This window comes from Balaenoptera physalus (assembly GCF_965194825.1).
Source record: "Balaenoptera physalus genome assembly, chromosome: 10".
In the NCBI taxonomy this organism is placed as follows: domain Eukaryota; kingdom Metazoa; phylum Chordata; class Mammalia; order Artiodactyla; family Balaenopteridae; genus Balaenoptera; species Balaenoptera physalus.
In genome coordinates, this window is record NC_138889.1 from 62,035,583 (window position 1) to 62,041,601 (window position 6,019).

Genomic DNA, 6,019 nt, shown 5'->3' on the forward strand with positions numbered 1-6,019 from the left:
CATTGCAGGGGACATGGGTTCGAGCCCTGGTCTGGGAAGATCCCACATGCCACGGAGTCCATGAGCCACAACTACTGAGCCTGTGACCCACGACTGCTGAGGCCCGCGCACCTAGAGCCCATGCTCCGCAACAAGAGGAGCCACCGCAATGAGAAGCCTGCTTGCCGCAACGGGAGGAAGCCCTCGGGCAGCAACGAAGACCCAACGCATCCAAAAATAAATAAATAAATAAATTTAAAAAAAAGAATGTATTAAAAAATTAATCAGAAATAAATGAAATTGATTTTAGTAATATATGTTATTTAATCCATTCTACCCAAAATATCATTTCAACATGTAACCAATATGAAAAATTAATGAGATATTTTACCTTTTTTTGTTGTACCAAGTCTTCAAAATCCAGTGTGTGTTTTACGCTTGCAGATGTGCATCTCAGTTCAGACGAGCCATGTTTCAATAGCCACTCATGATATGATTACAAACACTGTTTAAGATTTCTTTATAATTCTCATTGTCCTTAGAATATGTCCCTCTTAGGGGTGTACAGTAAGGCAGTTATTAACTCCAGGAGAAACAAAAAGTTATGCAAGAAAGAAAATGTAATCATAGAACACTATTAGATGTTAACTGCCAACAATACTTTCAAAGTCATAAAAATGTAAGCACTGAATATTGATTTAACCAAAAATTGCAACAGGAGGATGAGGGAAGACAACTAAATATTCATCTTTTATAGAGGAAATCGGTAGATAATGTCTAAGGTGGAATTAACCAATTTTTTTTAACAGTCTGAATTTGTTATTGCCATGAGACAGTTTTCTTTCCCTCCGGTCAAGCTTACATTTCCAGCTCATTTCCGTTTTGTGAATTTAACACTAATTCCTCTCCTCCTCCTCTCTCTGCCCTCCTACCCCTCCTCCTGAGGAGGAACTGGGAGAAACGGAAAAGTCTCTTTTACTTCAGCAGGATTGTGATGTCCATGCTGTTTGGGTGAAGTACATGCTCCCTCTTCCCTAATAACCTTGAGTTGGACCATGTTTGTCCTCTGTCAGAGGCAGGCCCTGCAGTGAGGCATCCCTCCTCGGCACTTGTGTGAGTTCTCTGCCCAGGGAGATGAGCAAGCGTAGGCAGGGATGGTGATCAGCAAGGCTTGGAGGAGGAGGAGGCATTTACCAAGTGAACAAGGACACTGCAGACAGAGAGGCAGCATGGGCAAAGTTAAGCCACCTGGCACAGACCTGCAGTGCACTAAGGGCCTGGGGTTACTCCTCAGAGACGCTGTACAGCTACTCTGACTTTGCTGGCAGCCCAGGACCCAGGGCCATTTACTAATCTACTTGATAATAGGCAAACACTCTGGCGTCTGCTCAGCCCAAGGTCTTGGAACAAATGGATCCAATTAAAAGGCCATCATAGGGGAATTCAGGGGAAGAGGAAAAAAGCCATTGATCAAATCAATGCCCAGCTGCCCTGGGGCTGGTTTGTGACCTTCTGCAGCAGAAGCCTTTCTCCCACTCTGCCCTAGACCTGGGGACCTTCCAGACACCCTGGCCCCATCCTCCACTCCTCCACGCCACCCTCTGACCAGCTGTGTGGCACTTCACTAGGTCTTCTCTGGATCTCGATTTTACTGCCTGCCAAACCCTGCAAGAAAAAACTGTCAGGTATCCTGCTGGCTCTTCCTTCAAAATACATCTGGCATCAGTGCATTTCTCACCACCTCCATTGCCTCCATCTGGTCCTAATCCTCAAGATCTCTCACCTGGATTTCTTCATTGGCTCCTTCCTGCTCTGGCTGCTCCCATCCTCACCCCGCTGTAGTTTATTCACCACACTGAACCCAGATTTAGCCTTCTAAAATGTAAGGCACACCGTATGTCTGCAATGGCTTTCCACCTCACTCACTGTCCTACAAGATTCCACCAACCTGTGGCCTCCACTTCACTTCTTCCGTCTTCACCCCAGGCACCAGCCTCCTTCCTCTGGCAGCCAGACCTTTGCACTTACTGTTCCCTCCGGCTGGAAGGCTCTCCTTCAAGTCTGTTCGAATGCTCTCTTTTTAGCCTCTCCTGAGGCTTCACCTGACCACCCTATTTAAAAATCACATCTTCCATGTCCTCCTAATCCCTCTTCCCACTCTGCTGTTTTTCCCACAGCACCTGTCACCTCCTAACACAGCATGGAATTTACACTTTATGATATCTGTTGCTTTTTGTCTCTCTCACCCTACTAGGCTATAAGCTCTGAGGGAAGGATCTTTCTTTTTCATTTACTGATGATTTCCAAATACCTACAACAATGTCTACAACATAGTAGGCTCTTGGTAAATATTTGTTGAATAAATAACGAATGAATCAATAATAATAAGGTTCCTGCCTCAAAGGGCCCTTGTGAAACTTACATGAAATAATTTGACTTGCTTTGCAAAGGAAAGGAATTATATAAGAGTACCCACTGGTACTAGATGTTCTGCAAAACAGTTACATGGTTTATCTCGTTTATTCCTCACTATGAATCTCATTCATTCATTCAATGAGTAATTGTTGTGCACCTACTATACACTAGGCACCGTTCTAGGCATTGGGGGTAAAGCAGTGACAAAACTAGACAAAAACCCCTGTCCTTTGGGAGCTTTCAGGAAGAGACAGACAATACAAATAAAACATAAGGGACTTCCCTGGTGGCGCAGTGGTTAAGAATCTGCCTGCCAATGCAGGGGACATGGGTTCGATCCCTGGTCTGGGAAGATCCCACATGCCGCGGAGCAACTAAGCCCGTGAGCCACAACTACCGAGCCTGTGCTCTAGAGCCTGTGAGCCACAACTACTGAGCCTGCGTGCCACAACTACTGAAGCTCGTGTGCCTAGAGCCTGTGCTCCGCAACAAGAGAAGCCACCACAATGAGAAGCCCGCGCACCACAACGAAGAGTAGCCCCCGCTCGCTGCAACTAGAGAAAGCCCACGCGCAGCAACAAAGACCCAATCCAGCCAAAAATATAAATAAATAAATAAATAAATAAACAAACAAATAAATAAACAAACAAGCAAACAGAATGTAAAGTGAGTGTGATTATCCCTCTTTTTTATGACTAGGAAACTGAGATGCCCAAGGTCATCTGATAAATGAGTGGCAGAGCCAAGATTCAAATGTAAGTCTCCAAGGTTTATGTGCTTCTGTGCCTCGTGGATGAGGGCATCCGGGTTTAGGTGGCGTGAAAGCTTGTGGACAAGGTGTGTGGGTCTGGGGTGAGGATGTGGGGTGGGGCCTGGAGGGCTGGCTGAGACTCCCTCCTTAATTTTTGCTTCCCACTCTATCCCAAGGGCCTCCCCTTCCTCATGATTGAGAGTCAGATGCATTTTACCTACTGCCATACTGGTGGGATCCAAATCACAGGCATCTCGTGGGTGGTGGGTAAGCTCTTACTTCTTCCCAGATGGTGTCACAGGGGGCGCTGGGAGGAGCAGCTGAGCTCAGTCACACCTCCCAGGGGATGGAGTCCAGTTGTAGAGGCCGCCATTCGAGGAGGCAAGGACTGGGGGCATACAGAGGGCAGGGCTTCTGGTAGGGGTGGAGGTCCTGGAGTGGGGCAGGGTAGGGAGCTGGGGGTGCCAGCCTGGAGAAGAGCCAACTCGGGGTCATGGTGACACCTTCCCGTGGCTGCCCTGGGCTGAGGGCAGGTGTGCCGTGTGCCCCTAAGGCCATGCTGGGGAGACAGGGCTCCTGTGAGGAGGGTTCTCCCACAGGGACAGGGGTTGCCTAGGAGGGAGTGATCTCTCCATCTCTGGACGTTGGGGGGAGGATGCAAATGATGTCAGGGTGTTAGGGAGGTACAGATAGGACCCTTGTTGGCGGGATAAACCTTTTCAGAGACCCCAGCTTCAGAGAGGGGAGAAGATTCTGACTTCCCTTCAGAAGAGCTCCCAGACCAAATGGAGGGGCTGGTCCTCAAGGCCTAGAGCCCAGCCCCAGATCTGCAAGTCCTTTGGGAGGGCCTCTCTAGCCCCACTCCCCAACACTCAGCTGTGTCCTCAGACCCAGGGTTTGGGTGTCTTCCTGGCAGCCAGTGAAGGTGGGGGACACCATCTGGGGCCTCTGGAAGGTAAGCAGGAGGTCAAAGGAATACCCATGGCCAGAGAACATCGTAGAGCTGTCCTCAGGGGCCACTCCTGGCAGAACCAATGAGGATCAAGTCGGTAACTTTGAAACCCCAAGCTGGGACATTGGACCTCAGAGGGGCAGCGCCCTGAGGATGGAGCAGCTGTATCTGCCCCTCAGTCTTACCTTCACAAAACCAGCAGTCGGACACATGCTCCTCTGAGGGAATAAAATACCCCACAGTGCTGGTGCAGAGTGGATGGATCAGCTAGGGGCTCTAGGGCGCTAGATGGGGAGTCCTTGCAAGCTCACAGGGACAGGTTGGCTGGAATGGAGATCTGAAACGTCACCTGCTCTCACCCAGGAAGAGGCAGCAACCTCTTGTCAATGCTGATCAGCCCCCACCATCAGGAACACACCTGTAGCCAACAAGGTCGGGCTTATCACTTGCTGCAGCAAAGACTTCCCATCAGGGGATTCCCTGGGGTGTCTCCAAAGGGAGGAGTTAAGGAAGGGGTGCTTATAGGGTTGTGGGGCTGGAGTGAGTCAAAGGATGGTCTCTGGCAGAGATTGGTCAGGATTTGCAAAGCAGGAAGTTGCTGGAAGAGTCAGAGATCTTATGTTGAGAACACAGGAGCCCTCGTGGAGAATTACTATTAAATCAGTTTGCCTGTGGTTTTCTCTTGGAACATGTGGGTCTAAATACATGGGTGTTTTCAAGTGTGAGCTTAGTCTGAGATGGACATCACGGCTTGGTCAGGCACTGTTAACTGTTTTGTAAATCAGGTATGTTTTGCAAAATGTGTTCCCAGTTTCAATTCTCAGTCCTACCCCTATCTCGCACACTCCAACAACCTGGCTGCCAGCAGGATCATTTTCTTCTCATCACTCCACAGGCGAGAGTCTGGACCCCAGCCCCCATTCCTGCCTCTGCTGCCAGCTCTGGGCACCAGGGGGCAGCAGGGCAGCATCCATGAACCCAGGACTCACAGTAGACTAAGCACAGCCAGGCAAGGGAGCTGAGCCAGCGCTCAGGTTGAAGGGATATGTCTGAAGCTCTGAACTGTCCCTTTTGATTTCCTTTGTTCCCAGGAATTCTGGGGACAGGGAACAAAAGGGTAAGGGAAATGGGAAGTAGGGAGGGAGGGAAACTGAAGGAAAGGGAGGAAGAATGGCGAGGGAGAGAAGGAAAGGGGGTCTACAGAGCTGGTAGCTGGATCCCCTCCCCACTCCCATCTCTTCCTGTCATCCCCAACCCTGTCTACTTCCATCTCCTGGTTTTAGTCTGACTCCATGGCAACCCTTCCTGGTTCCTCTCTTTCTCCCACAGGCTAGGCACCCACCTGTGGCCCTTCTGTCTCCAGGTATCTATGTGGTACCTGCCGGGACAGCCCCTACCCCTCAGCTTTCTCCCTCACACACAGATGTGACCACTGTGTGTGACATAAACACAGACATAAACACACACACACACACACACACACACACACTACCACAGGCTGGGTGACGACTTTTAATTTCCTCCCCCACATTTTGCAATTGCTTTGGTCACAAAGGCTGGTCTGACAGTTTAATCCCACAGTGAGGTAGGACTTTTCATGTGGCTGCTGATTTGGAATTTGGCTCCAGGACATAAAGCTGAGGACACAGAGGGGTAAATTACCCACCTACTAAAGTAACCTGAAAACAATTGGGGTTAGATACCTTCTCTGAGTTTATTACCCCAGCTCTCTACCACCCTTCACTCTTTTTAAAAAAGTATTATTTATTTATTTAGTTGCACCAGGTCTTAGTTGTGGCAGGTGGGCTCCTTAGTTGCAGCTCCAGGGCTCCTTAGTTGCAGCTCACTGTCACCTTAGTTGCGGCATGCATGTGGGATCTAGTTCCCTGACCAGGGATCGAACCTGGGCCCCCTGCATTGGG

General features: G+C 49.4%; 1 protein-coding gene across 1 annotated transcript in view; it reads right to left on the reverse strand.

Moving 5' to 3' along the window:
- P2RY6 (pyrimidinergic receptor P2Y6) overlaps positions 1-5,376 on the reverse strand; it is a 56,712-nt gene extending 51,336 nt beyond the window's left edge. The window contains 1 exon segment of the mRNA XM_082411313.1: positions 371-5,376. The gene's annotated coding sequence lies outside the window, so the exon portion shown is untranslated.
- Between the last annotated feature and the right edge of the window lie 643 nt (positions 5,377-6,019).